We start from the raw sequence: 23,581 nt of genomic DNA, 5'->3' as shown, positions 1-23,581 counted from the left end.
TCCTGGAAGGTAGTTGGTATTTGTGTAATGGGCCTGTGGTTTGGCTGGTGCATGTCTAGTGGAAAAGAGAGTTAAGATTGGTGGAGTAGAATGGTGGGAAAAGCAAAGAAAACACAGGGGATTCAGGAAGGATGTGCCAGTATATTTTTCATAGCAATGAGGTAGAATGAACCCAGCAATACCACTAAGTATGCAGAGCTCCAAAATACATCCAACACAGGCCTTGGTGGAGTTCAGAAAGGAAATGAAAATAGAGAAAAACATATTTCTTCAATAACCTTGAAAATTCAATTTTTGAGATAAAACAGAGCCTGATAAAATTGGTTGAGAGGGTAGATGAACTAGAACGGCAGAGGAAACGGCTGGAAGAAAGAGAATAGCAATATATAGATTTACTGAAAACAAAGAGGCAATTATGTGTAAAACATTGGGAAAAAAAAACCCCATACTTAGAAGAAATAACATAAAATTTTATGGAATCCTGTGGGAGAAGGAAAACAATTAAATGTTGGGCTTTATTCCCTTCAGCATAAAAATTGCTGGACACAGAAGACAAATCTGTCTGTCCAAAAAACAGCCCCAGAAACAGAAGCTATAGTCTTTATTTACGCATTTATTTATTTATTTGTAAATTTATTTATTTATTTATTTCAAATTGCGTCTGAATAAAAATCCGGGCCCAAGTTTCACAAGTAGAGCCTGTTTTCACTTGAAAAGCAGTGTCTTATTAGCAGTCTTCTGAATGAGGATTAAATTATTCACAGCAATCAGCACTAGGAAAATACAAATGAACTCAAAAATAGGTTCTCTTCTGTTGTGTGGTGGCAGATCGACTCACAGGAGTTTCATTTCAGAGCAAGTGTCTGGTTTAACGCTAGCCATTAAAGTGCAGTCGTTTGGCCTCAGCCACATTTAAGACGTGGGATATTGTGTGCTTCATTCTTTTTAGGTGCTCATAACTCTTTCTGTCCCTGTGGCCACTTGCCTTGCTGCCCCATGGCTGAGGTTTGGGGCTCGTCGCTCACACAGGGCTGGCTCTGGGGTCGCTGGCAGGTTCTGCTGCCTTCTACCTTGGGGGCTTGGGGTGATGCTCTGCTTTGGTAGGATCACAGCAACTGCATCCCTTTTGGGGTCCCCATGGAGGGCGTGAAGCACCAAGGTGTGAGACGCGGCTGTTTTGGGGAGGTGCCGGTGTAGCGGGGTGGCTGACTCGTACCTGCCTGGCTGCACGTTGGAATATTTGGGTTCAAATGGCGTTGCTGTTGTTTCTACGTGGCATCTGGTGGTTTTCCCCCCCCCCCCCCCCCCCCCCGGATATTCATAGTTCAGTATCCCCAAGATCTACAGACAGGTGGAAAGCAGGAATCTCCTTTCTCCCTGTGTTGTGGTGGCCTATTTGCTGGCCAGGCTGGAGGCAACTCAGAGAAGGGAATGCTGAAAGAGCCAGCACCCAGCAAACACTGTGGCCTTCATTTTGTGCAAGGGCATTTTTCCTCATAAGGAACAACTGAACAAACAGACTTGAAGAGCTCATCCCACCATCACCAAAACAATAAAGAAAATTCCAGTGGCAAATGCCTCCCAGCATTTGCAGATGAGCAGAAGTATGATGGAAGTGGGAGCCATGGGCAATGGAGACAAGGGGCTGCCTTGTCTCTCACAGGAGGGAAAGCTGAGCTGTTGTTTGACTGATTGCTGCTAACAGCTCTGCCTCCTTGAGGGTGCAGATTGAGGCAAATGTTTTTTAAAATAAATCTGCAGAATTGTTTGAAGTCAGTTTTTCAATCTCAGTGTTTGAACCGGGGACTCAGCAGGCACTGACATACAGAAATCGTAGCCTACAAGACTGACAGAGCTGGGTTTCTCTGTTTCTGCGCCTTGTTATCTCAGACCTGGTAGACCCAGGTTTGTGTGTGAGGGGCCTGAGATGGTTCTTCTGCGCCCATTTGGGGGGCTGGGGACAGCTGGGTAGGTGCTTCACACACCAGCGCTGGTGGCTGTTTGCTGCATCCCAGTCCAGGATCTCAGATTTCCCTCTGCGAGGACTGTTTTGGCCCATTGCTGTCCCCACTGTCATTTCCTACCTCCCATCGCTGGAGCTTTCTGTCAGTGTTTCTTGTGTTAAAATAATTTACTCCCATTTGAATCTCTCAGGTAAGGGAAGAAAGTGGTTTGGGGAGGTTTTCTTGTTGTGTTCCTGCTTTCTCTAGTGTCTGTTCTTTCCAAAACATATGTTCTGGTCAGCAAAAATGACCCAAATCCAGCAACTGGTTGGTTGTCGGGCAGACCTGTTGTATACCGGTCAGGACTGACTTGTTTTCCTCTTGGTGGTAAAGATTGTTAATGGATACTGCAGTTCTGCATTCTAGCCGATGTATGTATTGTGATTGCATTTGCTTTGTTTTATTTTTAGGGAGCCTCACATTTCATTAGAGAGGGCAGCCGATACATTTTCTGCAGTGCGTGTTTTGTTTTGTTTTTCAATTGAATTATGGTATGTTCAAAATCACAAGCAGAGCTGTCATAGCCCCCAGCTCATTAGATGATCTAATACGATGTTTTCAGCGAGATATCTTGTCAAAGCAAAGACTGGCGGTGGATTAAAGTGTCACAAAAGCTTCAGAAACTGATTTTTGGGTTGGCTTTTCTTGGTTTTGTTTTGTTGCAGCTTTTTTTTATTTTGCTTTTTTTCCCCCCCCAATACTGTTGAAGAAGGACTCACACCAAAGCACAGGGTCGTGGTTAGGACATTTGCATGCAGTGTTAGAGACTAGTATTTTTAAGTCCATGCTTTACCTGATTTAAAGGGAGGGTTTGATCTCACACAGAAATCCACATTACTGGGCACCTTTTCTGAATGGTGTAATTAGTAAGTATGTATACAAGCTAGAGCAACAGCTTCTAATTCAATGCCTAGATCCAGCAGCAAGTTGAATCTGGGCTTTTACGATCTTGATGTGCACACTTAAAGGCAGTGCCAGAGCCAAGGTAGTTGTTTTAAGAGCCTTTCAAAACCGAAAAGAGCTATTTGAACTTGAATTGCTGGAGGTAGAAACAAGTGACTGAAATCTTCTAAAGCCAGATTTTCAGAAATAGATACCTGGGTTTTACTCTGAATACAGATACCGAAACATCCTCATAGCTTTGGGGGTCAAAGTTGTTTTGTTTGTTTGGCATGAGTGTTATAATCTCTAAAGTGTTAAGAGGCCACCATTTTCCATCATTTTTCATCCTGACATAGAGCAAATGCCAGCCTCAAAACACAGCATATTTTTCTGGGAAGGGAGCTGTTGTCTTCTGGGCAGGCCCATTAATTAGGTCCTATCTCTGAGTTACAGCAGCCTTTAACACAGCCTCTCTGAAAGCTGGCTAAGTGGCATCACAAAGTTTTCTTTGTCCTTAAGAAAATGCAATTACATTAAGAAATTGCTTTGAGGAGTTAAACAGCGGTGAAATCTCGAGGTGATCATTTCCTGCCTTTCAGTAAACACCACAGTGGTAAAAAATTAATTAGTGGGGACATTCCAGGAGTATGGAGATAGTTGAACTGTTCCATGCATCCAGACATCCAGATCTAACCCTGGGGGAGAGGAACAGGGACAGGATGGGGACAGGGTTCACTCTGTTTTTCTGTCGCTGTAGCTGGTACAGGACTAAGGAGCTGTCCTTAGGAAATGGAGGCTCAGGACAGCAAAAGAAGGGAAAGCTGGGATGTGAGGGATGTAGGATGCTTCCTTTGCATTCATCTCCAGCTTATATTTTATTTAATAAATGTGCTTCCCAGCTATAGATGTGCTTACAGCATGGTGTTGAGTCCACTGCTGTGCCATCTGTGTTCTCGTGTGGCTAATAAAGCCAAGCTTGTGCTTCAGTCTTCCCATCAGTGAGGACATTAATAAGGTCTTGATTCTTTCTCCAGCAACTTTTTTTTTTTTTTTTTTTTTCTCGTGAGAAGTGTATGAACTAAATATCTTTGAAGCAGCTTGCTTTCTGCCCTGCTTACTTGATACCGGCCAGTGAATTGGGCACTGGCAGCTGGCCTTATCCCTCTCACAAGCTCTCATGATCACCATTGCCTATTTGATGCAGTTATCGATTGCAGCCTGTCCTGGAGCAGTAACCTGGTTTACCGGAGCATTTATCCACATGCTTTGAAAGAAACTCATAGATTAGTATAATTTGAAGCACTTGCTATAAGAACTGGACAAGACTAGAAGTTGATTTTTAAAGTTCGTTCTTCCATGCTGCCTGAAAGAAGAACATTTCTCCTTCAGCTAGGTACCTCTGCCCCCTGGCATGCCACTTAGAGTCACAGAATAATTTAGGCTGGAAGAGACCCTTAAGGTCATTGAGTCCATTTCACAGACACCGAGCCATGCTGAACTGTTCTGTATCTTCCAGATCAAATGAAAACAGGAAAGAGGGTGGGCTTAACTGTAAAAGTGGTGTAGCCTCTACCAATCTGATATTCAATCCATTTATGATACTAAATAATAAAATGATAAATGATACTAATTTCATGGAGCCCTTAGAAGAGGCAAGAACTGGCAGGAAGATGCAAGATGCGATGTGTAGGGGGACAACAGCATCCGTTCCCCTTTCAGGCCAGGGGACTACTTCAGCCCATCTTGTCCCTGATGATTAATCTTTTCTCAGCACATTGACATTCTGGGCTGTTAGTAAGCCACTGGTGAGCCACACTGACATTCTGTGGCTACTGCCAGGCTGTACAGCCGTGGGAGAGGGAGCCATCACATGAACTGTCAGTTTTGCTGGGTTAAGGAGGGACCCTGCAGTTTAGAGGATAGGTTTTTGCACCAATGCATGAGTCTGCAATTAGAAACATCTGCTGTGCTTGCACTTGCTGCAGGAGTTGCCCCTGGTTGCTCCCATCTGGGGACCTCCATCATGCCCTCATGTGCTGCCATTTCCCACAGCCTTCACAGTTTGCAGGACCTGCTTTGTCCTGAGGTCACCCCGGCACCCCCCATAAGACCCTTCAGGTCATGCCCTGCAAATCCCGGTCGCAGGCAAGTGCTGCCCTTAGCCTTCTCAGACCTGTTTATTTTTCAGTTGCTTGTCTGGAAAGTTCAACTTGTGAAGCTGGAGCGGCCTAGGCAGCAGTTATCCAGATATTCCTGAGTGAAAGGCTTGAGTGGGGTAGGCAGAGATTTAGCTGCGTCTGGAAAAAAATTGCACTGGTACTCCCGTGAGGCTGGGTCTAGAAATGAATCTGAAATTTCCAGTGAATGTACCAAACGGTTTTGGCCAAGATTTGGGGAGGAGGAGAAAAAAAAAAAAAAAAAAAGAAATTCAGACTAAATCCACATGTCTGTGAGAGGAAGTGATTTTCCTTTTCATCCTATAAAAACAAGCCTTCATTTGCACTGCCCTTCTCTCTCTTCTGCCCAAGGATTTCCACCCATTGTGCACCTTGAAGAGCAAGTATGATCAGCAAAGCACGTGGCATCTGGGGTGTTTTGGCAGGATTGAAAGGATTTTTCTATCTCTTCTTCTGAAGTGCTTGACTGAGGGTGTCCAGGGTGTCCATGACCAGTTCTCAAGGAATTTTGGCATGGACAAGTAATTAATTCCCCTTGTCCTAAGATTTACTGCTGCAGTTCAATATCTTCAGTGTTCAGCAGTGTAATTCCTGCAGCAGGATAGCAGAGAGCAGATTTAAGCATCTCTCCCATGAGCTATAGGCACCAAACACATGATTTCTCCACCTCTTCCCATTCGTGTGCCACCATTTAAGATTTGCTAAACATAGGGCAACTAATTCAAACTGGGTAAACGCACCCAAAAGCGGTCACTCTGCCTCAGCTGAGGACACTTCGTCCAGCTCTTGCTGCTCGGGAGGCACTGAGGAATGGTCCAGGGAGAAGTGGCTATCTGGGCTGAGAATAGGCTTGCTTTAATAAATTCCCATTTTCTCCCTGTCCTAGTGTGTCTCTGAGCTGCTCTCTTCTGGCATTAATTATTTTCTTTCTATTTGCTTTTAAACTTACCAGACATTGTCTTTGTAACCTGCAAGACAATTTGCCCTCCAGCTTGGATCTATTCCCTCTCATTTTCCATGGCTATAACAGAGTCCCAGGCTAAGCCATCTCCAGGGTTTAAATCCCTGACCTCTGAATTTAAAAACATTGACTTTGGCTGCTAAAAAAATAGGGCCAGTTCAGGCAGCTTCAGTGAGACTGTAGTCTCTGATGTTTTTTATGTGTCCCAGCCTCTAAAGGGGATGGAAACCTAACCTGGCCCGAAGGTACAAGCATAATGTATCTTAATGCTATGACTCGTGCACACAAAATGGCCCGAAGTCTCCCAAGGACAGAGTCATCCTTGACAGAGAAAGAAATAAATTTGTTTTCTTATTGGTAATTCTTTGCTACAGATCAACAAAAGAAAACCCCATTTGGTTATAAAGTGACCTTGTCCACAAGAGAAATTAAGTACGTAGGTGAATAAACTGATACCTGTTTCAAGCCAAATAAAGATTGCTGCAAACACCATCCAGAGCAGCAGTAAATATTCTTTTTCTTGATTGTTTCTAAGTCCATACACCTGTTTTATGTTCACATTTCTATATTCTCTGCTCTCCTCAGACCACCTATTTGCCACCCCTGTCCAGGTAAAAAATGCTTCTTATTGCAAAACATTGTGCAGAAATCTCCCCTAGGTGTTTCCAGGTGTGCTGTGCTCTTTGCTCAGCATGTCTCTACTCTGCCTCCTCACTTTGCCTGTTTTTTCAGATTTATCCCTGTTGCGTTTTGTACCTGAAGCGGTAGCATCCTTCTCCATCACCTCCTGGGCAGTGCTGTGCAGCCAGGGCATGGCTGCAATGCGATGACCCTGGCAAGGCAGTGGCAGCATCACTGGGAGCCCATGCTCCCACCATTTCTGGGGGATGAAGGTCACCCAGGGATGGCTGAGCTGCACTAGCGCTGGATGTGACTAGTGGCATGTCTCTAGTTATGGGATGACCAAGGCTGCTGGCTGCTCTGCCGGGCTGCTGCTCCTCTGCCTCACGCTGGAAAACTGCAAATTGCTCTGGGAGCGGTTGCAGAAATGAGGCGTTGTGTTTAAAATGCATGGTTAAATCATTTAGTCAGGGTTCCTGTATACTGCTGACCTAGGTGTCACTGACTGCATCAGTAACATGTCAATAGCTCAGCCTGGTGATAACGACAACCAGTGAATCCATTGCATGCTTTGAGGTTTTAACAGCCTTACTGTTAAAAGTCTCTGTCTTATGTCTACCCTGAATTTGCCCACACACATATCTCACCTGATCTTTCCTGTCTTACCTACAGTTCCTACATATTGGAGTGCCCTTGTAGGGCACAGCATTTTCATGGTGTGGACATCCAGTCACATCTTTATCCCTGCTTTGAGAACTTAAATAGATCAAACTCTTTGTTTTTCTGCTTCTGCTAAGCCGAGTTGTCTCGCCATCAGATCGGTTTCCTGGCTGTTCCTTAGACTCTCCCCTAGCAACCTTTGAAACGTCGACAGTAGGAGTGTTTGCAAGCAGGTGTCGCTGGTGTTGCCCACAGAGTTATGTCTCCTTCCTTTCCCCCTCTGTCAGCTTCCACAGTGCTCAATGCTGCACCAGGAGCTCGTGGTGAAAGGCTTGTGCGCAGTGATGTCTCCGTTGCCTTTGCAGTCTCCATTCTGTAGGTACGGCCAGCACTTTTCAGAGACACTGGAGCATCTCTACCACCGATGCTACACCAGAGGAGCCATGACTTCTTCAGCCAAGTTTTGAAACCTCCATGAACGGGGACTGCACAACCTCCATGGGTGCCTGTCCCAGTGCTGCGCTGTCCTCCTCATGAAAAGGTCTTTTGCAATGCCTCTCCCAGCCCAGAACAGACCCGAGGGTGGCAGCGGTGCAGAGCCTGGGCTGCTTGCACCATGCTCTGTTGCTCTCCAGCAGGTGCTAGAGTAAAATTTTGCAGTTCTGCTTTTGGCTGGAAACTTGCAATTTGGTTGAACAAGTCCAGCTTGCCAGTTAACTTAGCTCTGGGTATGACTGCATTGTCTGCTTTGTTATTTAATATTCATGTATTCTTTGTGTTGTGTGTCCTCTTTCCCAATTCAAGGTTCCTGCATTCTTCCTGGTCGTTGATTGAACCACTCAGGCTGTAATATTAATACTCATGGAATATAATTGAAATCACCCTGTGTACTGCTTCCCCAGTGGCATCCCTCCTCAGGCCATGTGTGTCCATCAGCTATCTGGTGTAGTGTTAACATATGCAGCATTATGGCATATATCCAGCGAGGGATCTGGGTTTTTTGTTCAAGAGCTAGAACTGCCTTGACGTGGGTGACTGGAAAAAGCTAATTCTGTTTAATTTATTCAAGAAAATAAAATGCATGAGTAGATTGTACTCTCTATATATAACTTTTTGAATATAGTTTCTGAAAGTAACTGGAGGAAGATCCAGAAACAAAACTTATTTTTTGAATCACTTAACAACCAAAATATGGTTGTGGAGTCATGTTCATTGTCTTTACGTTGAGCTAGGATGTCTTCTGCAAAAAATCTGTATCTTCCAGCCTAGAGTCAAATTATGGCTCTGACATAAAAATACTGAGTTAACTTCTCGAGGCATGGGGCCACAGCAGCTACTTGCACTTGTCCCTTCTGTTGTTGGAACCCTTGGATCTTGGAACATGTCTAGATAGTTTGTAGGCTCAAGGATCTCAGCATGTTTCATGCATCTAAATATTTCAGCTACAAATTAAAAATCAATATGACAAATTAAGGATTTATTTCTGGAGGATTTATTAACCACCAGGTGACTCAGAAGTCGCCACCACCATGGTTGGTGATGTGAGTTCAGCAGGACTCTCATTCAGCAGTCACGCAGGTGAGCCGGATCCAGCGCTATGAGTGATGTTATGCTAAGCCACCCAAAGTAGTTAATATGCACTCTATTCTAGTGATTCTGGGTGTAGATGCCTCTATCATTCATTTCCTCTTTGTCAATATTAACTGATGTGTTAGTGATTAAGTTCAGCCAAGGCATTATTGTGTCGTCATTAATCATGCCTACATCTGTCATAGAAGTCATTAGAAAGAACCCGTTGCAGCTATTTTTATAACCCATTTAATTTTCATGCAGGCATTGCATTTTAATTCTTGTAATGTATCTTCAGAATGATAAAAATTTGCATATCTGCATTCACTGAAGAGGATCTATTAGCCAAAGCACAAATAAAATGCTATTGCTGCCATGGGGGTTTCTGTAGGAATTGGATTCCAATGACCGTGTATTTATGCCTACATACATGTACTGCATTAAAAGGAATCGCTTTGCAGGTAGAATTACTACCCTGGACAATTCTAATTTGTTGGAAATTAAACATAAGTGGTTGATTCTGGCTGTTACATGACATAAATTACTAGCAAATTGCTCTGTAAGATTTCATTATAAAGTACATGCTGCTGTGAATGATTTGCTGCTTTAGTCCTGAACTTTGTTTGTGCCAGCACTTGAAGGACAATCGCAGAACTTAACTTTTGTTTTAAAGTCCCACAAATCTAGAATTGATGCTATTTACTTGTCTTATTTGGCTTTTCAAATCTTCTTTCATTTACTATTATCCAAAAGCCAAGCACAAAAGGCACTTGTTGAAATATGTTAGGATCTTATATCAATGCCACACAGTATTTTTAGTAAATGCAAAGCGACGTTAGGTTCATGAAAGCTTTTCCTGTGCTGGTGTAAAGCACAGTAGCACTACTGGCTTTAGCTGAGCAATAACAATGCTTAAATTTAGCTCCTGTGAGAATAATCGCCCTGAAATGTGATGATAGTTCCAAGGGGAAGACTTTATATTCATGGATTGTTAAGGCTGAAAAAAACTTCAGCACCATCTGCATAAAAGTTCTCTTGGCAAACCTAGTTTTAAACATTATTCCACTATGCACCATCAAATCATTCTGTGGCTAGTGAGTTGCACTAAAATTTGAAGGCTTTGGCCATTATCCTAACTTCAGTGAGAAGCAGCCATCCTTCCAGTATGAGTGCAGAATAGCTCAGGTACCTCTCACGGGCAACTTGATATTTTGGGGACTTTACCAAGATGCAGGAATCATTTTTCCTACTCCATAGCCTGTTTCTTGGCTGTTTCTTTTTTGGCCTAGGGTGGTAAAGAGGAACTCAAGGGAGAAAGAGAGCCACAAGTCATCTGTCTGCTGAGATGGCCAGAGATATGAATGTAATGGATCTGGCACCACTTCTCTGCTTGGAGCTGTAGGAGGTATTTAATCACTGAGGACAAGTAGAAATAACCCAGTGCTACACTTTTCCTTATCTAGGATGGTGCCTTTGCATCACACCCTTGTGCTATGTTGGCCTCAAATCCAGTCCTGTGGCTCTTCCAGCAGCTTCCCTAGTTGTTTGCCCACCGTAGGCACCCTGAACAGTCTTGTGCTCTTGGGAAGAGCTTGAGCTGGCTGCTGCTCCTTGCTCTGAGCAGCTCCCTTGATTTCAGGCCTTTAGTGGATACAGTCAACAAGGTCAAGGACTCACTCAGCAAGCAACAGGCTGGCGACACTGGAAAGAAAATGCAGCTTTTCAGGGATGCGTGCAAGAGAAAAAAAAAAAAAAGAAATAAGGGCGCCCATGTTGGAAGAGCTGGCATAGCAACCCATGCCACCGGTCATTCATGCTACAGCAGCATCGGGGAGGTCTGCGCACCGACTAGTGACCATGGTATGAAATGCTATGATATCGTGGTAATGCTGTGAAAAAAAGTGTTTCCGAAGATTGTGGGATCTGACAGAAGAGGATGGGTTTCTTACAAGAGCTAGAAGATCATTATTCTTTCATGAAAGACTTAACCATCAGGAGATGGCCCTTGTTTTGTAGCTTGAATTTTCTACTGAAATATCTAATATTTCCAAAGAACTTTAACTAAAAATGCAAAAGCGTAGAGCAGGAAGACCTATAATAGTCAAAACATGCTGGTGCTTCTCTGACCAAAATAAAGGAAATCGTATATATTGACAGAGCTTCCTGTCACTGAAAGACCAGACGGTGACCAGAAAAGTAATTTATTAAAAAACATATTGATTCAATATGAGTATTGGTGATGGTAGTTCTAAAGCCTGCCTTTGTCCTAAATGGATTTGCGTATGTGCTGAACTCGGGATGCAGGTGTGGGGCACAGCCAAAGTTTCATGGTTGGCACAGCGCCGCACGTTGTTGCTCCTTTGCAGCTCCCTGTTGGCACGTTGCTCCTTTGCAGCGTGCATATGTGTGATGTGTGCCACAGCTCCCCTGATTCGCACTGTTTCGTCGTGTTTGCATTTCAGAGGGGTGGTTTGGGCAGGGCACCCTCCTCTCTACTCTGTACAGGTTCAGTATCGTAGGGCCTCCTCCTGCAAATGAAGTGCTTATTGTGTGACTGAGTAGCCTAAAAAAGTGATTTTGCTGCTAAATATTTCAAGGGAACTGGTATGAGTCACTTCAGGAGAGAGCGAGGGTGTATCATACCTGTCTGGATCACCGAGGGAGGAGAGCTGAGCGCCCTGGTTCAAATGCACCCGGCAAGGGAAGGTCTTTTACAATATTTACTATTAGGCTTTTAAGATAGTTGCTCGGTACAGCAGATAGCAAATACTAAGTGAATATTAGCTGCTACTTGAGTATGTAAGTGCTAAAATGTGTTAAAATCTTCTTTAACCTTTCATGTGGTAGTTTGATTTAACGACTGTGAAGGTTAGTCCTTGCAATTAAATACTAGGGACTTTTGATTGAGGCAATATAATATTTAATAGTGAAATATTGAAACTTGTAGTTATTTTCCAGGTGACTTTTAAAGAGACAAATAATATGTGTGAATTAGGGGTCTCTTTATTTAAAAAATCACATTTGTACATAGACCACCTGGATGTTTATGTAATTATCTCTTAGAAAAGCATAGAGGAATTAATAGGAGTTAAACCAATGTGGTTTAGGAAACATTACTGCTATTTACATTAGTTCTTTTACATTTATGTGTTTGCTTTGCCTGTTTTTCAGTTTTTATTTTAACCTACCTAAAAAAAGATGCGGAAGAGAGATATTAAACTATATTCAACAGTACAAAAGAAATATTTTTAAAAGTCACACTTTTTTGCAACACTTAGTAGACTTTTCCTGCAAGGACTTCTGAAAATATACTTCTGAAATATTATGATGGATTGGCCAGAGAAGGAGAAGCAGAGCCCTTTCTGGTCTTTGCAAGGCAGCAGGGTCTGGGGTTTGGGGGTGGGATCTGAGGAGAGAGTTCCTCCTAATAGCTGGAAGGGCACATCTCGTAGAGCAGGAAAAATAAGCAAATCGAGCATAGGGAAAGGGAGAGAGACAGCAAGTCTCATACCAAAATAATAACAGTTCTCATGTCTAATCAGGTAGTTATGTTGCCAGTTTCTTTCAAGTCACATTGAATCTTGAGTTCCTCCCTAGCCCAGGAGCTTGTATTCACTGATTAAATATCCAGGAGTCCTGTGAAGAGATTTGAATAGTGGAAACAATATAGTTTTAACAGCAGGGAAGGGGATGATTTGATCAACAGCAGTTTGGGTAAGGCTGGTCTGGAGGAATGAGATGTGACGAGACCGAGATGCAGCAGAAAGCCAGCTCTGGTAGCCCTACTTTAAGATGTTGCTTTGAGTTGATCTCCACGTAGGTCAGCCCTTTGGTAACCGCGGGAAGTCTGCTCCAGGGAGAACAAGTAAGACAGATATGGAAGTCTTTCCCCATACCTGAATTTAAAACAAGCTTCCTGGGGTTTGACAGATCCCCAGTGCCGTTTTTTTCACAACTTGTTCATCCACTTCCGAAACAAATGCCCTGTTTCGTGATCATCAGTTGCTGGTGGGGAGCAGCTTTGAGCAGAGGCAACTCCCGTGGCTTACAGCCACGCACAGCACAGTGGCTGCGCGGAACGGGGACACGCGGCGTTTGTTTTGCATCACGACATTGTTGTGGGATTGCAATCTTTGATGGGTCCCTAAAACACTCTGAGACCAAACGTGCGGCTAGCAAAACGAAGTACAACTCAGACCTACCGGCAAAGGTGGCAGGTGATGTTTGTGTGCCGTATCTCCTCAGCTGGAAAAGGCTTTGAAGTAATTGCAGAGGTTTTCCTAGCTAGCTCTCGGCAAAGCATGCAGGGTGCACGGGTGTCACCAGTGGTCCCTGCTTCTCCAGAGATGTTTTTTGATCCTGGGGAGAGACAAATGTGGGTGCCATGACTCACCTGTGCAGCGGGAGGGACACCTGTTAAGGGTTGAGGCACTGCTTCCTTCCTGATTTCTTGTAAGGTAAAAAGTGTTGCCACAATTTTCTTCAAGATTTATATTTTCAGACATTACCATTTTCATTTCGCAAAATACAAGGAATAGCAGCACAGCCCACAGAAGGTCATCAAAAGAGTAGACGCTATTGAAAGACTGTGGATTATACCTACTTCATGGCTTTTTAAAGAAACTCATCATTATTCAACAATCACATTCTCGCTACAGCTAGTCAAATAAAGCAAATAATGATTTGCAGATATGTGGGAAAATTGATGCTGCAGCTTTGCTCCTAAGTTATTTCTTGTTTGTTTACTCATTTGAATATTTTTCACTTGCAAAAGTTTCACATGTTTTATAACAAATATTTAATCTTCTGAAATTCAGAGCTGCTGTGTGATGCTTGCTGCTTGTTCATTATTTTCAGAAAATTTATTGTCCTGTCAAGAAGCCAAACCAGGACAGAGGCATCAGCCAGGAATATCCCAGCAAATTTTCTGCAGCCAGCAGGTGCAACTTGAACCACAAAATCAAAGTTATCATATTCTTCAGAGTGGTGACTAGGGTTCTGTGACTGTAAATCCTTCTGCAAACTATGCACTAACCATGTGCTGTTGAAGCCAATAAAAAAAAAAAAAAATTGCACTGAAATCTATGTAACTCAAAATCCACCTGACTTAACATTTAGACCTTGTTAGGTCTGAAATTTAGATTAGCTGGAAAACCTTAGACGCCACTGAAAGCCCAGTCTGGCGCATGCTGTCCCTTGCCTGGATGAAGTGTGAGAGTCAATCTCAGTCCTGTGGATAAGGCGATGCTTTGTGTGCCAGGAATAAAACCCGAGTTGTGTCAAGTCTTTTAACTTCTTTGTTCGGGTGTTGTTTGTGTCTAGAAAAAGACATCACCTTCTCCCTGCACTAAATGGAGTTAACCAAAATTACCCACTGGCATGTCTCTGTAATAATGGCCCTGAACGGTGACCCATGGTTTTGACTCGCAGCTCCATTGGGAGCATTCCCTGGTGCTCTGCAGGGGTCACAGCTCATTCTTATCTGAAACTCTGCTCTGCCAGACGTCCCTGGTGAGATACCTCCTTCTCTGGCTGGCTGGAAGTCAGAACAAGAGCGATAAATTTAAGAGATGTCCTTTTTCTTGCTGATTTTGCCCTGTTACATCCTCTTGGGTGTCAGACAGGTTTCACGTGACATAGTGGCGTCAGTGCAGCTTCCCCACCAGGCTGCTGTTACTTCAGTTTTAGTCTATTAAAGGGAGTAGGAAAAGCACCTAAAAAGGCACCTGCTTGCGATTTCTGCCTCGTGTGACCTTTTGCTGCTGTGAGCTCAAGCCTCCTCTTTCACCTTTCCAGCTCTCAGTGAATGCCCTCCCCACGTGCCTTGACTAATTCAAACTGTTAATCATCCTGGAGCAGAAAATGTCGAGTGTTTTGCTGTGAGAATCTGTTGTTAGACCCGCTCCACAGGAGTGTTCCAGCTTTCAGTAACAAAGAAAACCACTATTGGTTTTAACCAAAACCATCTGAAAACTTCTGATGAGCTTCAGCTGATCCTGGCTTTCTAAGCAGCAGTTTGATGAAAAAGAAAATTATTTAGGGAAAGTCAATTTTCTACTGAGATGTTGTTAAGACAGCTCTTGTTGACCACTACCAATGAAAACTGCTATTAAACATTAATTTTACAATGGGAAGGAAAAATAAAAAAAGTGTAGTTAATATCTGCACCATCGTGTTTCTTTGGAAGGAGTTAGACTCAGGAGCTTGCCCATTTTCATATACCATTTCCCCCATACAATTCTCCAGAACTGGCACCCTGTAGGAACCTATTTGATGCTCACTGCATCACCATTAAATTACACCTTGGGCAAAGCGTTGCCCATCCCTGACGCCGTTCACATGAGGACATGTGTGAATGTGCTCCCTGCACTTTTGGGGTGAGAGTTAAACAGTCCTCTCTGCCTCTGGCATTGCTGGAAGGGCATTTGCTCAAAAGCTTAACTTATCTGTCAATTAAAGCATCCTCTGCGAGTGTCAGAAAGCATTCTCTTTCTCTGCAACTCTGCAGAAGTCCAGCTTCATTAGGAGAAAAAGCTATTTTAATTTTTTTTTTTTTAAGCTAGAGAATAAAAGCAGATTTTTATTTGTCTGACCTTTTGTACACAGGTAGAGCTGATAAATTTACCGCTATAACCTAAAATAAATTGATCCAATTACCTGAGCGGCTGCAATATAATCCTCAGCATCCTCCTCCTGGCTTGCAGAGATCCGTGCGTGCTAAGGCAATGCCCCTCTCTTGTTTTCCTTTTTTCCAGAGTAATTACTGCTTATACACTGAATTTGGCAACACAGAGTATTGCTAGGCTCAGAGGAAAATATTTTTGTACTTGTTAGTGCCGTCATATTTTATTTCTTAGCATGTTATCAGATAGTTGTAATCACTGTTGTGGCGGTGTCATGCTGTGTGGATGACAGGCTTGTTGCTCTGTAAAATGGGTCCTGCTCCAAAGGGTTCAAAATGGGAATGAACCAAGGGAGAGAAACATGGATGGATGTTGGTGCCCGGAGAGACGGACCTGACAGCAAACCAGAGGTGCTGGCACAGCCAGCGCAGGGCTCAGCATGCTCACTGTCAAGGTTGTGGGATTCAAGTTATCTATTCAGTTTTCTAGTTTTCTTTCTAGGTTGTTTGGGGTTTTGTTAAGTTTAAATGTGTGTCATTTCCTTATTTGAAAATACAACTTTTTTAATATTAATCAGATATTTATATTTTTTGGTGAAAATATACCTGAAATAGTTCTACCACAGGCAATGAACTATCTTCCCTTTTTCTTTTGTTTCTAAATAAAGATTTGAAAAATATTTTTCAGTAGTCTTACAACAAGAAAAGGATCTCTGAAAGCCACTTGATGAGGAATTCTGGGGTAGATGCTCAGCTGGCATCCGTAGTTGTATCTCTAATGAAACCCAAAGCGCCCTGGCTATTTGTGCCAGCTGGGCACCTGCCCCGAGTACTGAGGTGTTTCCTGCGTAAGAGATGTTTTCCAAGGACTGATGGGAATACAGTAATTTATGGTAAGATGGATTTTTAAAAACTGCCTGTTAGGATGTTTTTCAAGTGCCAGTGGTATAGTGCAATGATCGATAAACACTGTAAAGAGGGTGTTGGTCTGGGTGCTGCCTATCCTAATTAGCTCTTATCAAAGGTGTGCTTCAGAAACACAGCTCATTGCCTACCATTCTGCATGACAGTGATGGTCCCATAGGTAGCCAGGAGCAGCAGAGGTCCCCAGCAGGGTGTCCCTCCCTGCCCCTGGCACTGCTCCTTCCTGACCACACCAAGGAGAAATACTGAGGCTTCATTGTTGTCCCTTGGTCAGAGAATCATTTCGGTTGGAAAAGACCTTTAAGATCATCAAGTCCAACTGTTAACCCAGCCCTGCCAAGCCCACCACTAAACCATGTCCCTGCGCGCCACGTCTACATTTCTTTTAAACACCCCCAGGGACAGTACCTTCACCATCTCCCTGGGCAGCCTGTACCGGTGCTTGGTCTGCTTGTTTGATCCGTCCTGGATTGTGTACATCCTGGGGCTGGTGCTTCAGGCTGGCCAGAATTACAGAAAACTTTGGTGCTGTCACATCCGGAAAGTGAATTTCCATGCAAATAGGGATTCCCCTTGACATGCCGCGGATCGTTTTCTGCACATAAGGCTGGTTTGTGAATACATGGTTCCAGGTCGATTTTGCAGTTCTATTTTAATTTACGAGTAGATGTGCAAATGATTTTTTTTCTATTTCTGGACATAATGTTTTCATTTCACTGAAATAAATCCATTACCCAAGGTTGTAATATCTGTATCCAAGCTTTGGCTGGAAAATTAATGTTGTCATTTTCATGGGGATCACCACAATCATTATGTACTTGAATTCCCTAAAGCTCTCTGGCCATCTCGTTTGGTCTTCTCTGTGTCCTGGCTTTCAGGTTTCACTCAGTCACATTCGCATCCAACTCAGCAGCTAAGTAAAACTGCAATTTTGACTACAGTAGAGATTCCAGAAATGTATGACCTGATACTTTCACAATCTGGTCAAATTCCTTTGAATTTTCTGTCTAGTTATAAGACCAAGCAAGATCTATGAGCCCAGCACCGTAGGAGGATTCTTACTGCATCAGAAGAGTATCTTCATGAATCTTTTCTGCCAAATTCTTCAGCATTATTATGAACTCTCAATTTTTTTTCACAAAATAAAGACTACTTTATTTTTTTCATTTATTTAAGTATATATGCTTTTGCTTTCTGCAGGCCTCTGTGGGAACCAAGGGAATATTGTGTCCCATAATCTCAGTTTTGCCACCAAACCTCTTGTTAGTTATCTTTAAGCCGTAATGCTATTTATAGTTTATGGCACTTACTGTTATCTTTTTCAATTGTGTACATATTAGATTTTTATTTATCTAGAAGAATATAGTGTTTGTTTAGCTTTAAAAAGATACAGACAGACTGCAGTTGAGAAGCTCGGTTACCCACCTACTTCTGGAAATTGTTGGAGGCATTTTCTTGGAGATCATGCCCTACCTATACACAGGGATAAGAATAGCTGTAAATCACTTTTAAGAGTTGTAATGACTAAATAATTTACCTGTCCAGACTTGCATAGCGCTTCCATTGTTCCCATTTCTGGGTGTTCTTATATGGCACCAAGAAAAGACTGACTCATCGAGTCTTCGCAGGGTGCAAAGCAAGGGTGGCTCTGCAGCAGCTCCTAACAGAGCAGACAGGCAGGCAAAGGTGCTCCTCTGTCCCCTGCCTCCCCAGGCAAAGGGTCCTGGGGTCTGGGGGGGGGCGGAGGGGGGGGCTTTGGTGGGTCTCATCATTGGAGAAGCACGGTGGAGGAGGGCTGGCAGGGTGGCTGCTGCAGGCAGAGCTGCCGTCTGCTCCCAGCCACACTGCCTGGCACGTCCTTTGCCATCAGAAGGTTTTTAGTGGGTAGTTTGTTTTAGCGGCGCTGGGTCAAGAGCAGTTTAGTGGTCCCAGTTGAGTATTTATACAAATCCCTTGGAAGTGATCACTGTTGAAACGGGAATGCTCTCCAGCCCTTGGCGTCAGTCTGGCTGCTTCTCTGCAGTAGCCAGGAAGCTGATTTGAATTTACCTTTTGGTGTTGTTTTTTACTGCATTAAATAAAATGAAGTCAGGACCTGGAAAGCTTAAAGTGCCATTTCATTTTAGTTTTCAACTGTGTATGAAAATAATCCTCAGAATAACTGCAGGCACCCAGAAAGAACAGGTGGAGGATGGAGAGACATGGGAAAAACGACTGCGTAGGGCTGGAAATCGTGTAAGGCTTTGCCAGCATCGTAATGAGTCCTGCAGTGCAGATGAATAGAGTGATCTTTCCCCCGCATGTTTCAGCATCCAGTGATCTGCTGGAGGCTGTATTCCCACCACCGGTTTTAACTGCCACTCGTAGGCGTATCGTGCCCGGCCAGGTCTGACTCTGCTCTGACTTTAACCTCCAGAACAAAAAACCACAACGAGTTGTCCAAATGGCTGCAGCACTTTGTCTAAAGGAATAGTTCCTGACCTTTGCCTTAAACCTGCTGCACGACATCCTCACTGGATCTCTTCCTTTCGGTTAGCTCTGGACATCACCGTCTGTTTGCACCATTAATGAACACTGAGCTGTTCTCAGAGAATTATCCTGAGAAGCTCCAAGGTCTCCTTCTTGAAAGACACCACATGATTAGGCTCCAATAGCTTGGACTTCATTAAGAACTGGGATTTCCTTTGCAACTGATGAATCCGTTACGTGCATGGGGTTTATTACAGATTTACTCGGTACTCAGTATTCTTCCGCAGCTGCTCTGAGCCACATTCAGATTTAAATCCCCAATGATGCCCCCAGCATTGCAGTCCACTGTATGGCCTGTGAAGGTGAGCAGCACATGTCTTGGGGAGCCCACACCAACATCTGATTAACAGCTCAGGTACTGTGAACTCAGCAGCTCTTCTTTCCCTGTATCACCTGTCTTCAAACCCTTTAATAACACACAGTATGACCCCCATCCACCAGTGCACCCTAATCCATGGGAGCTTGGGTTGTTGTGTTTTTGGGGTTTTTTTAAGAGGTTTCTCTAAGGGACCTTGTTACAAAAAGAAAAGAAAAAAAAAAAAAGAAAAAAAAAAAAGAAAAAAAAAAAAAAAGAGGAAAAACGGAGCTTTACTGTCAAGTCTACTGCCTGCCTGCTATAGGGACTCCAGTAATGTGGCTTCTCTGAGCAGCTTTGCCAAGGAAGTCTGCAGAGTTGTATATCAAACAAAAACGCACAGACTTCCTTAAGTTTTAGGTTCAGAACAAATGGTATTGGAGGAAGGTAAAACTCATTAAAACACTTGAGTAGACATTAGATGTGTTATACTGGCTGTATTGATCTATACAAGCACAGATCAGACAGCAGACTTCCATGCATCTAATTCTGGTTTATTTACACATACATATTAATGAATATTTTTTTTTGTTATAAAAGCACACAAAACCCATCACCAACAATGTAATATGTAATACCTACTTTGTAACCTATAAAATACTCACTGATGTGCCCTGGGAGACAAAGTGCTGCCTCTGCTGGAAGTTGAAGAAATGCCGCACATTTTTCTTGAGAGTAATCTTCAGAGCCTGGGCATGTTATATCAGAGGCACAGGCATAGACACAAAATAAAAAAAAATAAAATAAAATTGACTGCCTAGCCCAAGCCTTCATTACCAGGCAGGATACAAATCCTAGCAAGTGACTCTGTAACTTTAAAAAAAAAAAATAATCGAAGGAGAGAAGAAAGGCTGCCTTTTTAAGCTAGAATGACTCTGACTTTCCACTGCACATCCCTCAGGCAATAAAATAATTTACAGTATGTTTCAATCAGATATTGGAAACAGCGCTTGCTCAAATTGTCTCAGCTTCACTGGCATTTTAAATACATGGTGGTTTAGCACTGTTCCCCAGCTGGGAGGGTGTGAGTCCCACCTCCCGCATGGCTCGGTCCATCACGGGCTGGTCTGCAAGGTAGCAGTGTGGTCCCCTGCCAAACTAGACCCTCAGGCCTTGGGTAAAAGGGTGTCACAGACCTGATTTATCATTTATTGGTCTTGTTTTCTGTGGTACAAATCCTACCCCAAGAGTATTTAAAGGTTACTCCTTCTCTGTAGCTGACACATATAGTTGCTAGAATAGCATTCCTGTTGGGTGGATCAAAGAAAAAGTGGCCGTGAATACAATAGAAACGGAAGCAGAGGCATCAGGTTTTCGTATTTATTCTTGTTGCTGAAGCTGGGAGAGAGAAACTAATTAATTAGTTTAGCCTAGAATGCAAATTGAAGAAACCAAATCAGCAGGTGAAGTCTGTGCTCAAGGCCACACAGTCAAAATAAATTCAGTGGATGGTATGTTTTCTCCTTAACAAATCTTAGAGTAAAGTCCATGATACGATCCTCACCATGAAGAGCAGCTGCCTAGTTTAAAACAAGCAAGCATCCTTGCTGTCATTTCTCTTGATAGCTAGGAAGCCTTTATTTTCTATTTTATAATCCTTGAGACAAGAATGTACTTAGGCTAAAAAAATCATTAAACATTAATATAAAGCCTTTTTTAACTTCAGACTGTTTGCTTTCCAAAGATAATTGTTTAGGAGAATGAACTGTACTCCCTTTGTGGCTTTTCCATGTATTTTTCAAAAACTAATACTAGAATTATGAAAGGTAGGAATAAGTACAGCAAAGTAAATTAAATCAAATTGGTAAAGCCTTAGGGAAGAGCTAATGCAAATGAATTAAAGACATGTAAGTTCCAAAAAACTACAGAGTAAGTTTCCTTCTGAGCATCATTACTCTCAGAACATGCCCAAGACACTAGCACCTTCCCTAGCTGTGAAGGCACTATCTTGTAAAAACAAAAAACAGAAAAATAAAGTGTTAGCTCTGGCTACTATCATATATTGTAGCATTTATCATCCTTTTCCTTTTCCATTAACCTTATTACCTCAAAAAGTGTAACTCTGAAATGAGCAAGCAAAGTTAATTTTCTTTTTCTGTCACTGGGTATCATCTGTTCATGGATAGATGGAAATTCTGTATTTTAAAGACTATTTTGACCTTAAAGGCAGGGAAACTTTCATTTAAAAGCTGTTTATAAGGTTAAAGCATCTTACAAGTAAATAAGCCAGGGGAACAAGAAAGAGGGGATGGAGTACCAATATAAGTTAAAAGTCATTAAAGCAGAACTGCCATGGAGAAGTGAACAGATAAATATTCTTCGCTGAATATGGTGCATCAAATAGAAACAGCAAAACAAAAGGGGATGTTATTACAAATTGTGGACACGTCTTGGGTATTCAAACAGTAAATGAGCTTGTAAGTAACGGGAGAAAATGATGGCCAAATCATCCATTAAAGGCTATTTACACATCACATAGCTTTCAGAAAGTTCCTGTCCCAGAGCTGTCCAGTGCCCTCTGCACTCTCCCTGGCCCCCAGGCGCTCAGGACCGGTGGAGGATTCCGGGCCAGGTGGGTCTTCGGTTAGATGCTGTTTGAGCATCCTTATGTTGTATTATTTTATAAGGTAATCTGCGTCCTGCTCAAAGCTGGTGATAATTTCACCTGGATTTAAAAGTGTATTTTGGTGCTGGCTATGAGGGTAAAGGCAGTAGGGTGGAAGAGGTTGGGGATATGGCAGCATCACAGCTGAAATGGAAAGAAAACCAGGAGAGCTTCTCAGGGTGGAGAAATGCCTGGGCAACAGCCAATATTAGTAAATTTGATTAGTAATTTATCTGATATCCACTATATGTCATGATTTAGAGGGTATTTGGAAAGTATGAACAATTGTAAAACAGGGCGGTTAGAGGAAGATATGATAATCTGTGAAAGGTAGGTCAGGCTTCACTAGCTGAACAGCTCTCCCTTCGAAGAAAGCTGAGATCTGACACATTTTCTTTCCCTAGAATAACTTTTATCTTTAAGCCAACAATTCCCTGCAAAGCTGCTGCCTTGGGATGCTATTAGTGAAGCAGAATAAGGTGGAGAAACTGTACAGTGAGGGCAGATGAAGATGCTATTGAGTTGTGTTGAAAGGGCAAACATCAGGTTGGAGAGAGAGAGACTGGTGGAATTTCTTACGGATTTATCTTCTTTTGTATTTTGTATTCTGTACCTGGGTGCAAAGAATAGTTGTACCGTAATGAAATTTTCTGATGACACAAAATTGGGGGGTATTATCAATGGAAAGAAGGCATGTGGTATTGAAGATTTAGGATTTCTGGCCTTTTATTTGCAGTTATTTGTGGCTGTACTGCAGTCCATGGACCAGTTAGGAATCTGGCTTCAAGATTATACAGAGCTATATGGTATTTAATCTACGAAAAAGAAAGGTCAGGCTTGGATCGATGGAGTTTTGAATCAGTAGTTTCCACATCATCTCTTCTTCATCAGTCATTTTTGGGGGAATCTCAGTCAGGAGCAATTGTCCTCAAAGTTAATATCTGCCATTACATCACCCTGTACCACTGAGCCCTGTATCCCACCTCTGATGCTATCCACCACTGCTGCCTCTCTGCTCACCTTGCTGCTGAATTGTGGTTGTCTCCCAGTAATTCCAAACTTGGATCGTGATACAAGGCAAATGGTGATTATTGCAATGAGCTACAAATGCAATAGCTGGACGTCATGAGCTCTAAACATGTTGTCTTAATGTGACAGTCTTCAGCATTTACCTTAATTTCAAGTACTCTGTGTTTAGCTGGATTCTTGTCTAAGCAGGAGGTGGGGACCAGCGGTACATGTGCAAGTACAGCTCCTAATTTAGTGGAGCTGAGGGCATCTGTTCACAGTTTCCATTACGTCGGGAATTCAATATCAGGAGCCTGAAGGTTATTGCTATCTGTGATGGGGAAGCCAACGAATGAAGAACCTGAGGACAAGATGCCATTGGAGAGAGAATGGTGAAAGAGAGCTCCTTCTGAAAGGAGCACAACAATGACTCTGTGAAGTTTGTTCTCTTGTCAGGGCTTTTATATTTTTATGTTTTATGTCTGTGAGACAGCTCTTTTAATATGGATGCGGAGATTTCATGTATCTTAGTGGCACAGGAGGCTTTCAAGGTTTCTTCTTTCTCATGGGCTAAAAAATGAGCTGTTTTGTTTGGGTTTTTTTAAGGGGCAGAATGTCTTACTACTCACTGTTTTGGATACAAGTGCAAACACATGCACGTTTTT

General features: G+C 42.8%; 1 protein-coding gene across 1 annotated transcript in view; it reads left to right on the top strand.

Annotated features, from left to right (window-relative positions):
- Positions 1–23,581, top strand: part of MDGA2 (MAM domain containing glycosylphosphatidylinositol anchor 2) — a 394,427-nt gene that overhangs the window by 283,496 nt on the left and 87,350 nt on the right. The gene's annotated exons all lie outside the window — the stretch shown is intronic.

The sequence above is a fragment of the Falco cherrug genome, chromosome 7 (genome assembly GCF_023634085.1).
Source record: "Falco cherrug isolate bFalChe1 chromosome 7, bFalChe1.pri, whole genome shotgun sequence".
NCBI classification, from domain to species: domain Eukaryota; kingdom Metazoa; phylum Chordata; class Aves; order Falconiformes; family Falconidae; genus Falco; species Falco cherrug.
The sequence above is the reverse complement of the archived record's forward strand: the minus strand, read 5'-3'. Positions and strand labels throughout refer to the sequence as shown.